Source organism: Macaca nemestrina, chromosome 1 (assembly GCF_043159975.1).
Source record: "Macaca nemestrina isolate mMacNem1 chromosome 1, mMacNem.hap1, whole genome shotgun sequence".
Lineage (NCBI taxonomy): Eukaryota > Metazoa > Chordata > Mammalia > Primates > Cercopithecidae > Macaca > Macaca nemestrina.
Genome location: NC_092125.1, coordinates 168564973 through 168583248, shown reverse-complemented (window position 1 = coordinate 168583248; position 18276 = coordinate 168564973). Strand labels below are relative to the sequence as shown.

The 18276-nt window shown below is 43.4% G+C and overlaps 1 protein-coding gene and 1 long non-coding RNA gene across 4 annotated transcripts in view; one reads left to right on the top strand and one right to left on the bottom strand.

Annotated features, from left to right (window-relative positions):
• Window positions 1-14890, bottom strand: part of LOC105498461 (Janus kinase 1) — a 237422-nt gene extending 222532 nt beyond the window's left edge. Inside the window, exon 1 of the mRNA XM_011770614.3 lies at window positions 14747-14890. The gene's annotated coding sequence lies outside the window, so the exon portion shown is untranslated. The remainder of the gene's footprint in view (window positions 1-14746) is intronic.
• A 64-nt stretch (window positions 14891-14954) lies between these two features.
• Window positions 14955-18276, top strand: part of LOC105498463 (uncharacterized) — a 53099-nt gene continuing 49777 nt past the window's right edge. For all 3 annotated transcript variants that reach the window (XR_011620102.1, XR_011620105.1, XR_011620103.1), the window contains exons 1-2: window positions 14955-15774; window positions 17674-17884. This is a non-coding gene — a long non-coding RNA (uncharacterized lncRNA). The remainder of the gene's footprint in view (window positions 15775-17673; window positions 17885-18276) is intronic.

Here is an 18276-nt window from a genome sequence, read left to right as displayed (position 1 = left end):
CACCCATAGTCTCAGCTAATCAGGAGGCTGAGGCTGCAGTGAGCCAAGATGGCACCACTGCACTCTAAGCCTGGGCTATGAAGACCCTGTCTCCCCTGGGCCCCCCAAAACAGGATAAGGCAAGTTTGTGGCACACTTACAACTGGCTGGTTATTCAGAGAAGCTAGAAATGTACTAGGCATAGCAAAATATTTGAAATTAATGTGGCAGACAGGAACAAGAGCTAGCTGTCTGCTCCAGCTCTGTGTGGGATGATCAAGGTAGAATACTGTGCAGGATCTGGTGGGTGTAGTCCAATGTTCCTAAAACTAAAATCTGATTTCCAAAGCATGACGCTAAGTGAGGACTTTGTGATGAAACAGATATGGTCCATAAATGAATGCTTTTTACCCACAGCTAATAAAATATCCCTTAGGGAAGGTTATTGCTATTTCCAGCCTCAATGGTTGTATTCTTATTATCAAATTTAAGCATCTAACAAATAGGAAAACTATTCGTGACAGACAGCAAGTTGTAGAATGCACCTTTAATGAAGCTGCTAATACTTGACTTTTAAGACTAGGATACTTTTTAAAAACTATACTTAATACTAATGCTATTGTTTTATTTCATATATTGTATGTTTATATTTTAAGAAATAACATGCCACATTTAAATGCTGCTTTAGTCTCTTATATGTATGATTATTTATATATATGATTTCCCTAAGAAGGCAAAGGTCTGAGATTGGTGAATCTTCAAGTAATTTGAAACACTAAATTTTTAACATTACGAGTATTTCAAATTACTTGAGGATTCACCAATCCCAGACCTCTCCCTTCTTATGAGTTCTTGCAGAGTTTGTCAGAAATTCCTTTTCTGTTTAAGAAAACTCCAAAGAATTTCAGGAGAGGTAGCATAACTCCAAAGAGGTGCACAGTCGAGGCAGCTGGAACAGGGGGGGACCAGTGAGTTGCCCAGTTTCACCAGAAAAGACACAAAGCCAACAAGAGATGCTACATCAGCTAACTTCTTGTCCACACCTTTTTCTCATTGTTTTTAATACTCATTGCTACTATATTTAGTTTTCTTTACATTTTACACAATTTTAAAGCTATGCTATGTTGGAAACCCTGAAACATGTGTAAAGGACTTCAGATTAGAGAACTTGAAATGCATAAAGATATGGCAATTACATTTTACTTGCTTACTTGAAACAGCAGTTATCTTCACACTGAAAACTAAAGGAGAGCAGAGAAATCAACTAAATCCTGTTTTTGGCTTGAAGAGGATTATTATCCTGAATCTCTTTTACTGTGGTAAAATACACATAAAATTTTCCATTTTTAGGTGTACATTGTGGCATTAAGTACATTCATGTTGTTGTGCAACTAACATCATCCATCTCCAGAATTTTTTCATCTTCCCCAAATACAACTTCATTAAACACTAACTCTCCATTTCCCCCTCTCCCCCAGCTCCTGGCAACCATCAGCTTTCTGGCTGTATGAATTTAACGACTCTAGGGGCCTCATATGAGTGGAATCATACAGTATATGTCCTTTTGTGTTTGGCTTATTTCACTTAGCATGGTATCTTCAAGGTTCATCCATGTTGTAGCATATGTCAGAATTTTCTTCCTTTTAAGGCTGAATCATATTCCAATGTAGGTATACGCTACATTTCATTTATCTACTTATCCATCAGTGGACACTTGGGTTGCTCCTACCTTTTAGCTATTGTGAATCATGTTGCTATAAACATGCGTGTACAACATCTGTCAGACTGCCGCCTTTCACATCTTTTGGGTATGTACCCAGAAGTGGAATTGCTGGATTATATGGTATTTCTAGGTTTAACTGCAATCTTCCCATTCTCACATACTTCACCTAAACTGAAAAATGCAATGAATACACCAACCAAACACATATTGTGTTTTAAGCAAGGCAGTGGAAAAACCCCATCAGATCTGTCTTGCATCACTTCTCACTTAACCTGTTGGAACACCTTACATCTAAGAAATGCCTTGAAGATGCCAAAGACCTCCAGGTCCAGGCAAGCTTCTGGAACTCCTACTGCAGACTGAGCCTCAGCCTTCTTGTTTAGAGGAAAGGGGACCCAGCACAACTCTGTCCGCAGGGGTGACTGCAAATGACACCCAACACTCAGTTCTACAACACCCCACAGGCCTGGCTGTAGATTTTGGGGTCAAGGTTGGGTAAGTATAAAACCCAATGAATTTTTATAAAACTAGTAACGGGGAAAACAGGAAGATCAGGGAAGGTGGTGAAATCTTCACAAAGGCCAATGTTTGCACAACACGTTACTTCTTGAAGCACTTTTTTCCACCTGCTGAAACACAAAACATTAGGAGTGTTTCAAATTACTTGAGGATTCACCAACCTCATAACTTTCCCTTCCTAAAAGTTCTTCCAGAGTTTCTGTCAGAAATTCCTTATAAGAAAACTCCAAGGAATTTCAGGAGTGGTAGCATAATAACCGGGGAGAGCCCTGTCTGTAATTAATGAAAAACGTAGTGTAGCTTACACAGCTTAGAGAAATTGTGGATCTATGAGATGTGAAGGTACTGGGCTATAATGTGGTCAATGTATCTGAAAAATAACAGTTCTGGGCCAACCAAGTGTGGTTCAAGGGGTCACTACTAAGAATGATTCCTCTTTGGGTAAAGAGGGAAGAGACACTAAAGGGAACTGCAATTGCCAGCAAAGCAACACAGTGACCATCAATGTCTGACGACTGGCACAATGAAGGACAAGACAGAACCTCTCTGTATCAGGGCTACTCCCTTCCAGTTCTGTTTCTTTCCCATTGTGTCCCACTGGAGGACCTGATAATACACCTGGCCCATATCTAAGACATGGAGTTGGCAGTGCTGATAGTAGGTAAGGTTCACAGTATGTTAAAAAGTCACACGAGGCTGGGTGCAGTGGCTCATGCCTGTAATCTCAGCACTTTGGGAGGCTGAGGTAGGAGAATCACTTGAGGACAGGAGTTCAAAACCAGTTTGGCCAACATGGTGAAACCCCATCTCTACCAAAAATACAAAATTAGCTGGGCATGGTGGCACACACCTGTAATCCCAGCTACTCGGCAGGCTGAGGCACAAGGATTGCTTGACCCCGGGAGGCAGAGGCTGCACTGAGCCAAGACTTGAGCCACTGCACTCCAGCCTGAGACTCTGTCTTTAAAACAAACAAACAAAACTCACATATGGTTTTCCCCTCCCTGGCCCCTCTTCTCTCTGTGGTAGGTAGGTTCAAATTAGGGCCTGACCTCGGCCATCTCCATTCTCTTTGCTCAAGCATGTCGGTCACTGCTTTGGGTTCCCACACCAGTCAGACATTCACAGGCTCCCTGATACAGACATGAGCCTAGGAAGAGGTAACATACCCAATTAGGCTCTGAGCCTAAAATACATTCCATGAAATTACCTGAGCCGTGCACAGTACTGTGATCTAACACATAATCAAAGTCATGCACTTTTGTTTCTTGCTTGCTATTGTTACATGTGTACAGTGTCCTTAGGAGTCTAGAGGGAAGAGGGATGATTGGCAGAGGGCATGTGAGAAATCCTGGGTTCTCCAATAACCACCTTTCACCCCTAGCAGTACTCTCTAGAGTAAGATGGAGGTTGAAGATGTGTGCTCTGTTAAATTTCCTAATCATGGCTGGGTGTAGTGGCTCATGCCTGTAATCCCAACGCTTTGGGAGGCTGAGGTGGGATGATCAATTAAGCTCAGGAGGTCAAGACCAGCCTTGGCAACATAGTGAACTCTTGTTTCTACTAAAAATTTGCAGGTGGGTGGTCTGAGCCTACAGTCTACTCGGGACTACTCGGGAGGTTGAGGCGGGAGGACTGCTTGAGCCTGGGAGATCAAGGCTGCAGTGAGCTATGATCACACCACTGCACTCCAGTGTGGGCCACAACAACAAAAAAATTTCCTAGTCTTTCATGCACATGTGATGCTGGCTTGGTGTTTACAGTTTCATATTCCTGAAATCGATTTATGCCAGATATCACTGCAGACTAGTCCTTATTTGATAGAAATAACTTACATTTTACTTTCATGTAAAGGTGACAGCAGCAGCAATACCAAAGGTATTCAGTAAATATTCTTTTGAATTAGGCCAGATCCTAAACATCCTGAAAGAAATATGACATGTCACTATCTACTCTTTCAAGACAAAGATACACTTTTTTCTTTCCTCACTTCAGTAAGCCCGTCTACAATGATGGACTTTTATTTATGTAATAATTTCAATACTGTTCAACATATTGGGCTTTTTTTTTTTCTCCCTGTAAGTAGAATCTGATTTTGAAATCTAGCAGTGTACCAGCAAATGCCAAGCTGTTCTAATTAGGTTACCTTTCACATTTATAAAAATGGTACAAAGTTCTCTGACTACCATTCCAGAAATACTAACTCATACTTACCTATTTTCAGTCTCCTAAAGGTTCCAAGGATCTTAATATATGTTCACTCAGCACAACACTGCTGCCCCAACAACTACCCCATGTAACAAAACAAGGCAAAGAGAAGCAGAACAACTCTCCCTATGCCCCGGGAGAAGTATGACAGAGGTACAGGGTTTTCTGGGTCCCGGCCACCTGTTTTACATTCCTCTTTTGCCTTCTTTCTTCCTGGGCACGGTGAGGCTCCTCTGATGGAAGGCAAGATGGCTGCCATCCTTCAGTTATCACAGTACTGTACCTTTAGAATGGACAGCATCAGCACTGTGATAACTGAGCCAGGGCAGCCTGTCAGTCACTGTGTCGGTCAACGGCATCCTTTCTTGTGGCTGCATTACTCTCTCTGAAGGCTCCCCATGAAGTGAAGGACTAAAAGATCCCCTTCTGGTTGGAGACGTGAGGAGGTAGAAGAAAAAGAAGGATCAGGGCCCAGCAAGTGGTGAGGCTGAAATATTAAAAGGCCCAGTTGAATTATATTAGAATGAAAGATGAACACATGACTTATACATATTAATGAGGATGAACAACTGCATGATTAGGTTTTCACTCTGATAATACATCAAATATGCAGTAAGCCTCCAGCATATTTCACACCCTATTTCTTCCATGCATGGATTCACTGACTGTGCCTCCCTGACCTCAATCATTGATTATATATATACTGAGGAACTACTATGTTCTAAGGCCTCTTCTAGATGTTCAGGAAATAAAGATAAATAAGACATGATTCCTGTCTTCAAAGTGCTCATAACCAAACATGACAATAATACGTCACATCTGCCAAACATTCAAAAAGGGGCTAGCAATGAATTATTCATTAATTCATCAAAAAAGAATTCTGGAAATAGATTAAATATTACCCCATTTTATAGATAGAAAAAAAAATACAACTTAGAGAGGTTAGGTGATTTACCAGAGATCATATATTGCTAAGTTTTGGTGAACCCACGCCCAGATCCATGCCAAATGAGTGAACCCAGTGCTTTGTTTTCTCTACCCTACCCTAGCTGTCCAACTCCATCAACTGGATATTCAGTTTACACAATTTCCACAAACAAATGGATTTCTAAAAACATTTACTTTTTGCTTAGTTTTCTCAGTAACTGAGATCATGAAGCAGAAACTAGTGGGGTTTTATAATTAAGGAAAATGCACATTAGCAAAAAATGACTCTCAATCCTCTTGCTCTGAGTGCTAAGAATGCACTCAAATTAGTAACATTGATATTTTTCACTATAGTATACGTCAATTCTATACCTATGGTGATACAACCTTCAGAATATCTTTTTAAAAAGTAATAATAACATATACACATTACTTGCTTTTAAATTATTTGTACCTTTGAGATGTACTCTGAAGTCATTTTAGGGATGCTTCTTACTTTTAATAAAAAGTACAAAGGATTCTGAAATTGGAATTCAGGCATCGGAATATCAACTTATTAAAACCATGATTCACTTGGGTTTTTTCCATGTCATAAGGTTTCAAGTTATTTCAGTATGAGTGGAACTTGACAGATATTTGAAAAATAATTATGTTTTCATTAGGCATTTGCTCAATTTCAAAGACTCATTATATGCATATTAGATATTCGCACTGTACTTCAAATAAGTCAGATAGATGAATCAATTCTTTATAAAGATCAGCGGAAGTCAGAAAATAAGAGTACACTGAATCTAACTCAACTATTAACTTTATGTACTATGAAAATGACCTTGGCCGGGCGCGGTGGCTCAAGCCTGTAATCCCAGCACTTTGGGAGGCCGAGACGGGTGGATCACGAGGTCAGGAGATGGAGACCATCCTGGCTAACACAGTGAAACCCCGTCTCTACTAAAAATACAAAAAATTAGCCGGGCGTGGTGGCGGCGCCTGTAGTCCCAGCTACGCGGGAGGCTGAGGCAGGAGAATGGCGGGAACCCGGGAGGCGGAGCTTGCAGTGAGCTGAGATCCGGCCACTGCACTCCAGCCTGGGCGACAGAGCAAGACTCCGTCTCAAAAAAAAAAAAAAAAAAAAAAGAAAATGACCTTATCTTCAGAAAAGTAATATCCAATGAAACAATCCACCTACACACAAATTAAAACAACACTGTCTAAAATGCAAAAATATCGGCCGGGCACGGTGGCTCAAGCCTGTAATCCCAGCACTTTGGGAGGCCGAGACCGGCGGATCACGAGGTCAGGAGATCGAGACCATACTGGCTAACCCAGTGAAACCCCGTCTCTACTAAAAAATACAAAAAACTAGCCGGGCGAGGCGGCGGGCGCCTGTAGTCCCAGCTACTCGGGAGGCTGAGGCAGGAGAATGGCGTGAACCCGGGAGGCGGAGCTTGCAGTGAGCTGAGATCCGGCCACTGCACTCCAGCCTGGGCGACAGACCGAGACTCCGTCTCAAAAAAAAAAAAAAAAAAAAAAAAAAAAAATCTAAAAATTAAGGAGGTCAACATCTAGGTCTTAGCCAACTGTAATACAGAGTTGAAACACGAGAGGGCAACGAAGATTAAAAAAAAAAAAAAAAAATCACAGTTGGATCCCATAACCTAAGGTTCTTGGAAATAGTTGCACATTTTTACCGAAATTATAAACATCTGCTGCGTGAACAAAGATACTGTGATGATTTTAGGGTAAAATTTTAGATAACCATTCCACTAAAAAGGTTAAGAAGATTACCAACTAATATTTCTTGACCACAAATTCTGTCAGCTTTGGAAAAATGAATACTTACCCTGAAATACTGAAGGTTGGGTAAGTTATGGAGACAAATAAATAATCCTGACATATTCAGTAGTTATTAGACTGTTCTTCACCAAAATAAGTATTAGTGTGATTCAATGTCTAGATATGAAATATAAATATGAAGCGAATGTACTGCAAAGTTGAAATCCACTCTATTAGCCGTCACCAAAACCCATGCAACAACTAAACATTTTTGGTACAATAAGTAAAAGATACTTCCTTTTTCTCCTTACTTTTTTGTCATTTGATTCCTTTCTACCTAAATGAGAAAAAAAAAGAAGCCAAGCATCCATAATAACAAGCAGCAAATTGTCATTATTCTGTGAATAGTTACTTAAATTAATATTCTCTAAAATATGGGTTTTCAAAATGGTATTTTTAAAATAAATGCTTCAAAAATGTGTCTTGCTTTTTCTTGAAAATTATGTTTATAAATGTGCATTTCTGAAAATTTAAATCCATCAGAAGTATTTCTTTTTCAACATGTTTCTTCTAAGAACTGAACTGTCTAAACTTATAAACAAGTGACTACAGGTACTCAGGCTACAGTAAGAAAAAATAACTGCATACTAAGAGAGGAAGAGAGAAAACAGTGAAGTAAAATGCTTTCTTCCAGGACCCAAACTGATTTTAAACTAGTTCTTCTATGTTAAAAATGATACAACTAGGAACAATTTCTTCATCACGCATATACCAAATATTATCACAAAATCAGGTACTTATAGAAAACTGGCATACCAAAGAACTTTTAAAATAATATGGAGTACAAGGCCAGGCATGGTAGCTCACACCTGTAATCTCAGCCCCTTAGGAGGCTGAGGCAGGAGGATTGCTTGAGTCTAGTTCAAGACCAACCTGGGCAACATAGTGGAAGCCTGTCTCTACAAAAAATAGTATTAGCAGGGTATAGTGGCACAGGCCTGTAGTCCCAGCTATTTCGGAGGCTGAGGTCGGAGGACTGCTTGAACATGAAAGGCTGAGGCTGCCACGATTGCACCACAGCACTCCAGCCTAGGTGACAAAGATCTTTTCTCAAGCAATCAATCAACGTGGAATACAAAATATAAGCACAAAAAACACACTACATCCCTCTTATTTATAAACTAAAATGAAAATTCTGTTTTAAACCTTTAAGTATCTGATTACATATTAAATAATTGAAGGTAACGTAAGTTGTTGGCCAAGCAAAATATTTGAAAATACTTTTAAATTTAAACTATAGTTTAGTATATTTAAATCCACTGGTCTTTTAACAAGTGCAATTTGTTTTCCAATTTGAAAATCATCATCTAATTCGGTGATACTATATAAAATGGCCAAATTTGACCACACTGAAATGTTATAAATATGTCAGCGAAAGTTGCTCAAATGTCAATTACTGCTTTGTCACAAGTACACAGAATGTATACTTGCATTTTATTGCAAAATTTTGCTATGCTGGGTTTTTAAAAACTAATTTGTGCCAAAGATTCATGGGGGTGGTAGGTTAATTTTCTTCTCTTTGATGGAAAAAGAAATAGGCAGAAAGGCAAGAAAAAGTCAAGGACCACTGCCCTATGCAAAGTTAGCCCCAATTCTCAAAGAAAAGCATTAACTGAGAGTGATTAGAGGAGTGTCATCATTTTACTGACTGAGCACTGGCCCCTAATTAATCTCATGCTACATGACTTTAGCAGGTCCATGTGGATGAAAAAGAAAAAACCCTATGGACACAGCAACACAGAGAAGAATGAGCTTTCTTCCTCATGTTAACCAAGAGTTTAGTCCAAAAAGGCTCCAGGAGACTAAAAATTTATAAATACATGACTGGCCCCTCTATTATATTAAATGGGCCTGTCCCCTTCAAACATGTACCCAGCACAAATATTTTTAGTCCAACTGTATACTCGTTAATTTACTTTCTGATTTTGCTCTATATCACATTTCACCACTCTCACCCCTCAGATTTTAGATTTTATGGTTTGCTCACAAGTCAGTTTTATATGCCAGATAACTTCAAATGCCAGATGATCCACCCCTGGCTAAACATCTCTAAAAACCCTGATGGTCTCCAACTAATCTATGATTTCCTTATTACTACAGCACCACCATTCGAAAATGCTGGGTCTCGGATTTTCAAATTCCCTTAATGCACGCCAAAGGGGCCAATACCAAAGACTTGCAATGACCTCCAACTGTACAGCCTTGGGCTGTTCCAGGAACACAATTACACTCCACGTCCCTGCAGGTTCCATCTTTCTCGAAGCTTCTATTCCAACATCTACAAAATGAACGCATTTCTACTAGTAACACATGCCACAGTGGCACTGCACTCATTAAGTGTTGTGTTGTAGGCCGGGCGCGGTGGCTCACGCCTGTAATCCCAGCACTTTGGGAGGCCGAGATGGGCGGATCACGAGGTCAGGAGATCGAGACCATACTGGCTAACACGGTGAAACCCCATCTCTACTAAAAAATACAAAAAAACTAGCCGGGGGAGGTGGCGGGCGCCTGTAGTCCCAGCTACTCGGGAGGCTGAGGCAGGAGAATGGCATAAACCCGGGAGGTGGAGCTTGCAGTGAGCTGAGATCTCGCCACTGCACTCCGGCCTGGGCAACAGAGCGAGACTCCGTCTCAAAAAAAAAAAAAAAAAAAAAAAAAAAAAGTGTTGTGTTGTATACTGCAATTTAATGTGGTGCTGTTTATATCTTATTTCCTCAAGTCAAGAGGACTCTTTCTAAAGTCAGAAACTGCTTTACTCACATCCCTTCACAACACTTAGTGGTCATTTCCACAAAATGCTAGCTCAACAAATACTGATTAATTGATGAACCTCTCCATTTCTCAGGGAGCCTCTAAACAGTTATCAACAAGAGTATGTTTAATTCCAGTCTGTCTACAAGGTCTTAGGTGAGGTGTTTGGCAGTTTGTCATCTATAAAATAAAGGGATAGCACTGAATAGCCCCTAAGTTCCTTCCAGTGCGATTTCTGAATCTCATTAGACAAAACCCAAAGACAGCACTACCTCTATTCATGTTAGCACTGTACTTTTTTTGGAGGAAAGGAGTCAGCAACCTTGTGGGCCTAGTCACCAGTGGAACTGTGATTTGGTGGGGATGGGGTCAGAAAGTAGATGAAGCAAAGAAAAAATAAATGGAAGTGAGTGACAGATGAGCAGAATTACTAAAATGCCACCAGGTGTCACAATTGTTACTTTGCCACACATTGTACCTTTTGCTATCCCAGGATCTTTTTACAAAAGCAGCAATAGCCAGGTATGTGGGTATCCAAATTTTCCCATCACACCCCTGCTAGCCGTTCTAGAACCTGGGACTTTTACATTGATCTATTGTAATAGTAATAATGTAATACTTGGGGTCCCCAATCATCACATGGAACACAGCAGTGGAAAGTAGAAACACAGATATGAAATAACAATATTTCATACAGTCACCACTTTTGAAATTAATCCATGGGGCTAGGCACAGTGGCTCATGCCTGTAATCCCAGCACTTTGGGAGGCCAAGGCGGGTGAATCGCCCGAGCTTAGGAGTTCAACACCAGTCTGGCCAAAGTGGGGAAACCCCATCTCTACTAAAAATACAAAAAATCTGCCAGGCATGGTGGCGCACACCTGTAGTCCCAGCTACTCTGGAGGCTGAGACAGGAGAATCGCTTGAACCTGGGAGGTGGAGGTTGCAGTGAGCTGGTATCGTGTCACTGCACAGCCTGAAAGACAGACAGAGACTCTATCTCAAAAAAAAAAAAAAAAAGAAAAGAAAAAAAAGAAATTAATCCACAAACAAAAAGGAGTGATGCAGGCCTGAGCTGTCCAATGAAGTATAATAGAAGCTACACATGTAATTTTTAATTCTCTAGTAGCTACATTAATAAACACGTGGAATTAATAGCATATTCACTTAACCCAATATATCTAAAACATTATCATCTAAACATGGAATCAACATATAATTAATGGGCTATTCTACTGTCTTTTTCTGCACTAAGTCTTTGAAATCTGAAGAGTACTTTCCACTTACCTATCCCAATTCTAAACCTTCATCAAAATACTTAATTTTTCTTTGAATTTCAAAACACTTAGTTTCAAAAGTAGATGCGTAAGCTCAAGTATGTTTCCAAACATAAATAAGCTTTCTAATAACTAAATCAAGTTATCAATTTTTAAAATTAAGTAAAATTTAAAATTGAGCTCTTCCTCACCCTAGCCATATTTCAGGTGGTTAATAGCCGCGTAGCTAGTGGCTACCATATTAGGGCAGGTATCCTGTCTCTGTCACCTGGATTCTTTTAAACCTGAACCAGAGTAAAAGATGTTACCCCATCAACCAGCAAGTCATCTTACAGCACCCACCAAGTGCTCAAATTATACCACGTATTTTCTGCTCCACTTCCAATCCTTAAGTTGTCAACACTTCAGTGATTATCATTTATTAGGCAGCCCTTCCAAAAGACTGAGTAACTATTTTAGCTCAGAGAGGAAGGCATATCTCAATTCAGGGACTGAATGGAGACATTGAGATTCAAAGATAAGGAGTTAATTTCCAAGGTAAAGCTGGAAATCCTGACATCCTTACTTCTTTGTCCAAGGTATCAGTCATCCACAAAAGTTACAATTATTGTTTATTACAATTATTGTTTATGAGCCTCTCAACTTACATACTCACAACAGCTGTCACTGCATCCTTTAGGTTCTCTGTCTTCCTGAAGTGCCCTCCTAGCTTCCTGAAACAACATTCTCTAGCTACAGCAGATTCTGCAGAGGAGCCCCTCTTTCATATTCTGAAAAGTGCTTGTTATTGTTCACACATCAAAACTTAGGAATAATAAATGAATCTTGAGCTATCCTATTTATCATTCAGTGGTCTAGGTACCCAACTCTAGAGGAAAGTTTTCCTGAAATACATGGAAAGTATCCCCCAAACCTCCCCTCAAGGAACCAATTATGAACACTACACAGTCTTCTCTTCCTTCTCACTCCCCATGTCAAAGTTCACTGTGTTCTTTCTGCAGCTGATTTAAAAGTTGATCTTTTCAAGGAGCTGGATTCCTAAGGTAGTTCTATTTTGAGCCTTCTTCCTGTTCTGAAGCTAAAGTTGGAAGGGCTTAGGTGGTGATGTCATGGAAGGGAGACTGTTGGTTTTTACAGGAGGGTCTTCTCTGGCAACTCTGCGGATGCTCAAATGGGGAAAACTGAGAGCGTTACTTTTGACCTTTTCCCCCCTCCCTTCCCTTTAGAATATCAGCTATTCCTTACCAGCAAGAAAACAAGTTCAAATAAGCCTGCAAACAGATTCACATATTTTACATGCTAAACATCTAATAAATGAAAAGACTAAGAAAAAGAAAAATGCCTCACTGTAAAGAAGAGAGGGTGACAACCTCTTTCTCCACCGGTCTCCCCAAATACCTGTAATAGGACAAGGGGAAAGAGGAGGGGAGGGTCAACTGGTAAGAAGAATAAAGGGATTATAAAGCTAGGAGGCTTTTAGAGGGAAACGCTGTTGGAATATTCAGGACAGAAAGAGACCCTTGGGTCCCTGCTCTTCCTCTGTGTTCTCCTCCCTTTTGGAATGGTTAGACTTGGGCTGGGTGTGTCTTCTGCTTGGGAGGCGTTTTTTTGGCGCTGGAAAAGCAAAAGGGGCCAGGGTGGGGCCTGGGGAAAGAAAGCCAGAGACAGGCTGCTTAGGCCTGGCTCTGGGTTAAGCTTAGGGGGAAACTATAGGGGGCTATGGGATGAGAGCAGATTCTATTAGAAGACCCAGAGGGGAATAAAAAACAGCGCACTGGCCGAAGGGGGTCACTTCTCTCTCCCTCAACCTAGGCCCAGGAGCTATTTGCTAGTTGGTGGGGGACACGTCCAAAGGTAAGAGAAAATCCCAAAACATCTGCAGACCACAACTTGCCGGGGGAAAGGGAGGCTGGGGACAGACATGCCAAATGAAATCAGCAGGTGAAAGCAACAATTTTTGGCCAATGCTGGGATTGGGGAGGGGAATAACTAAGAACCCTGGAGAGCAGAGAATTCCCTGGTTTCTTAGCTCACCTCTCCTCCAAAGCGGGGATAAGCACAGGTGTGGTCTTTCTCCAGGAAGGTGGCAGCTGGAGTGCGGATAGCAGAGTGAGAGAAAGAATTCCTCGCACAGGAAGGCAGGGAGAAGCCCTCGGGTCAGCTGCGGCCAGGAGCCGGCGTCTCCGCCAAGTCCCCTCCCCCTTCCTGAAAACCGACCTGGACCAGCACAAATTACAGCAAGGCACCCCTCTCCCCAATAATGTTTCTAATAAAAGAAACAGACCCTCATGCCTATATAAAAAACCGCGAGCTCTAGCTGAGGGAAATAAACAGGTGAGCCCGGAGAGAAGCGGGAAAAGACTGGGAATGGGAGAATGAAGGGGTAGAAGGCGTTCCCGAACGTGCAGAGAAACCGAGGCTTCCCCGTCCTCCCTCCACCCTCCTCCCCTCCGGCCAGGGAGAATCTGCGTGGCAGGGTGCAAGCTAAAAATACCACTGACGGACCCCTCTTCCCGCCCCGTGCCCGTTCTCCCCTCCTACCCCAGACTCCAGCGTCCCGGCCTCGTGGTAGCGCCCGGTCCCCGGGGCCGCGCGGGGCTCGCCCTCTCTCCGGACCGCCGCCGCCGCGGGGACTCCGGTCTTCCTCTCTCCTCCCTCCCTCCTCCTCCTCCTCCACCGCCGCCTCCTCCTCTTAGACTCCTCCCGCCGGATCCTTCATGTAAACAACATCCAGGCTCTATTTACAGTCGCCGCCGGACGGCGAAGGACCCACGCCAGCACCCTGGACGCGGGCGGGGGCGGGGGAAAAGCGAGTGCGCAACATTTACACACACACCCCGCCCCTCCGCGCCGATCCCCTCCGGGGGGCCGAGCCGGGCGCCCGGGGCTCCCCGCGTCGCCACTGACACCCCAACGAGGGCCGCGCAAAACCGCGGAAATGCCCATGGGCGAGGTCGCCCCGCTACCCCTCGGGAAGAACACACGCGCGCGCTAACAACAACAAACCCAGCCCGGCAACACCCTCGGAGTCGGTCCGGGAGTGCTGAGGCCCGGCCCGCCCCGCGCCGCCGCCCCGCGCCCCGCCGCCTACCCCGAGGTGACGAACTGTGTGCGGTCCCCCGAGCAGGCTGAAGGCAGGCGCTAGACGCCCGGCAGTGGCGCGCCCTCGCCCCCGGCGCCGCCTGGCCCGCCCCCAGACCCCAGTGCGGATGCCGAGCGGGCCGAGCCCCACGGCTGCGTGTGCGTGTGCGCCGCGGCCAGCCTCGCCGGAGCCGCTCTGTGCGCCCCACGGCTTCCCGCGTCCCCAGGCCGGCTCCGACGCGCCGTGAGACGGGGCCGGGAGCCCAGCGGCCAGCGCTCCACGGCGGCGCACGGGCGCGCACTCGGACGTCCACAGTCCGCACCCCGAGCCCCGCGCGGCCGCACGCCCCACGCCGCCCGCCGCCCGCCTCACGCCTCCCGCCTCCCGCGGGCGCTTGGCCCCGCGCGCCCCGCCGCCCCCGCGCCCAGCCGCCGCCCCCACACCCACCTGCGCCCCCGTGGGTCCCGGGCCCCCCTTCCTTTGTTCTTCCCGCTATTTGCATGAGGATTATCTAATGACGCAGCAAGGCTCGCCACAACGTGACCGTCGCCATTTTTCTGTTTTTATTCTATCTCTGCCATGTGATAGATGGCGGGGGGGTTGGAAAAGGGAGAGAGACTGGATTAAAAAAAAAAAACAAAACTTCCGGGTCTCATGACCGGGAAGGGAGAAAAACAAAAGGGAGACGAGACACAACTCTAGGGGAAGGATGTGTGTGCGTGCGTGTGTGTGTGAGAGTGTGTGTACGTGCGCGCACCCTCCCTCTGCTGCTAGAAGGGAGGCTCCGGCAGCGGACAGGCAGCATCCATCCTCCCACCCTGGAGACCAGTGACCCCGGTGGGTCCAGCTCGCACCCTCTGGCTGTGGCGGTCGCCTGTCCCGGCCCCGCACGCGCCGCAGAAGCTGGGGGAGCTGTCAGTCTGCTCCCCTTCTGGCTGCCTTCATTCGCCCATCCGCTCCAGAAGAGCTCGCTCTCCCTCTCGGGCGGCTGTACCGTTGTGGGCTACGTTCAGAGAAGTCTCACAATTGCCATGAGCAGGGACATAATAGAGTTTAAAGGCCGCCGTATTTCCTAAGTTTTAAAACAGTTTGCTTCGACGCTGTTGTTTATGACAACCGCATGGCAACACCAGCCACAATCTAATGTAGGTTCCAATTCTTCCCCTCTTTCTCTACCCCCGTTTTCCCCGTTTTCCCCCTTTTCCCAGTGTGGGACACACCCAGGTGTGGTCTTCAATGGGGACTGGTTTTATGGGGATGGACCATTCAGTACGGATTGATTTATTTAAGAACCGCTTATTTAAATAAGTGGTTGTTCAGAGTCAGAGAGGAATGTTTCAGAAGACAGTTGCATAGAGCAAGGTGGATTCGTGTTACACTGATCTTATTCACATTCAGAGGGCGTGATACACATTTCATTCTTTCCGAAGTTCACGGTTGCTGAAAAAAATTTGGGAACTCTGCCACGTTTTCCGGTGAGATATAGAATTTTGTACTCGTGTTTACTACTGGGTTCCCTTCTGTGACTTTCACTTTTGTTTCTCGTGAATTTCCTTTCTGGTTTTGGGTTTTTTGTTTTTTGTTTTTGTTGTGTGTGTGTGGTTTTTTTTTTTTTTTTTTTTTTTTTTTTTGGCCTCGATTTCATAATTCGGAGCAGAAATGGACTTTATAGTTGAGCAGGGTTCCTGGCTTTTACAGGCAGAGAAACAGAGGCTCTGAGTAGTGCTAGGAGTTGCTCTAGGGCACACATTTAATTAGAGCCCAGCCTGGATTGTGCCTTGCTCACCTGTCGTTTCTCTTAGGGGTTGGCAATAGAGGATGGGGTGGGGATGGAACTCACAGAACATCGCTATGTGATTGTTGTGAATTATTTTTATTAGACTCACAGAGTTGACCACTCCCCCCTTTGTGCACCCACTGTGTGGTTTTTACATTTATTTCCTGGTGCCTTTCACAGATCAGCGTACAGCACAGTTGCTATGTCTCCCTCTGAGGCTAAGCTCCAGAGGGCCATGCCATATTCATTTTATATCTCCCATATTTAGCACCATGACTAGCAATGAATGAACAAATGAAGGCCTGAAGAGGATCTTTTCCATAATTCCATCCTAGGAAATTCCTTGCATGTTTCTGGTGAAGGTAGAACACTGGAGATATTTTTTGATTCTTATACCTTTACAGACCATTTTTGGCAGGCTTCTTTAGTTACAAAGCCAGGCAAAACATGTTTTGCTTTTCTCAATTTTTAAAATCAACTGCTTCCCCCCGCCCCCCGCCCCTCGTTTTACCATATTTGGTTCCTCTTCTTTAAATTATTTCTAATTCATATGAATAAATTAGTTATGCCAACCCTTGCACTTTGTGAGTTGCTTTTGCTTTTAGACTCCAAAAGTTTGGTAAAGTTTAAGCTGTGATTTAACCGTGCAGACTGGAGGCAAATCATCATGAGCAGACAAGACTCTGATTCTTCCTGGTATCAGTGAACTGGGAGGTTGGCAGTTGAGCAGGCAAAAGAGGGCTGTTGAAAAGATGTTAGCATCAGGCAAAAAGTACACATTTACCAAACAACAAAACGAAACACAGAATAACTGCCATATACAATTACATTTACAGCTCAGAGGAGGATCTAGATTGTCACAGATAAATTATGATACATCTAGACTGTTAAGGTTGCATTGCATATCTGAACATGATCTGCATGTATTCCTCTGGATGGGGTAAATGAAGTTGGTATGAATGATTGTAACATGTACAACCCATATGTTCCTGATAACAACAATGTGATAATAATTTAAGTGTATCATCAGTTTGCAGTCAAGGTGGAGATGAAGTCTAATTATATACGTAAAGTCATTTGTTCTTTTAAATACAAAACTGAACAGAAAAAAAGAACATGGCTCAAAATATAGTTTTAAGAAATACCTCCATACCTCTTGTCTTACACACATGTGCACTCACACATTTTTAAAATATCAAACTTTAGTCTTCTGAGGTACCATGTAGTGACTGATTAAAGAAAGTTCTTATAAACACCTCACCAATCTTCCTGTCTCCAATATATATTTGAAAATGACAATTCCTGGAGTCATGTTGAGAGCATAGACTTCGGAGTCTGGTATTAATCTCAGCTCTGCCAATTTGTTAACTGTGTCAGTCTGGGCAAGTTACTTATCAGTTGCGATTCTTAGTTTCTTTACCCATAACATGAGCATTATAACAGCTAGCTCAGAGAAGAGTTTTTAGAATTGAGGTATAATTAGAATGTATTAAGACATATGTAAAGCACCTAGCATGATACTTGGAACATAATCTTCAATAAAGGGTCATTATAATAATTTTTAAATTGCATTTTATTTACCCCATGTACTTCCCAGAATTATTATTTCCCTTTTGGCTGCCTGACCTTGGAATTCAATAAACCTACTATTAATGAAAGTTCTGTGACTGTGAAGATAAATCAGAATAGTTCCTGCCCTCAAAAAATTCACACATCAGCTTTGAAAGAGACACAGATACAAGAAACTAGACTGATAATGGTAACTGAAGGAGAAGACCACTTTGTAAGAGTTTATGATGATCTACTTGGTATGTGTTTAATTAAGATTGGTTTTTTTTTTAAGATTTACTAATATCTACACAATGATAAAGCTTATGGAAGCAGGAACATTCAAGAAAAAAACTCACATTTTCACATAAATGAAGAATATTATCTTTAAAACTCCATCTAGTCAGTATAATTCCTCAGCTTTAAAAAACAATTTTCTGGTCCATTATAAGAAGTAGGCTTCTGGCCGGGCGCGGTGGCTCAAGCCTGTAATCCCAGCACTTTGGGAGGCCGAGGCGGGTGGATCACGAGGTCAGGAGATCGAGACCATACTGGCTAACATGGTGAAACCCCGTCTCTACTAAAAATACAAAAAACTAGCCGGGCGTGGTGGCGGGCGCCTGTAGTCTCAGCTACTTGGGAGGCTGAGGCA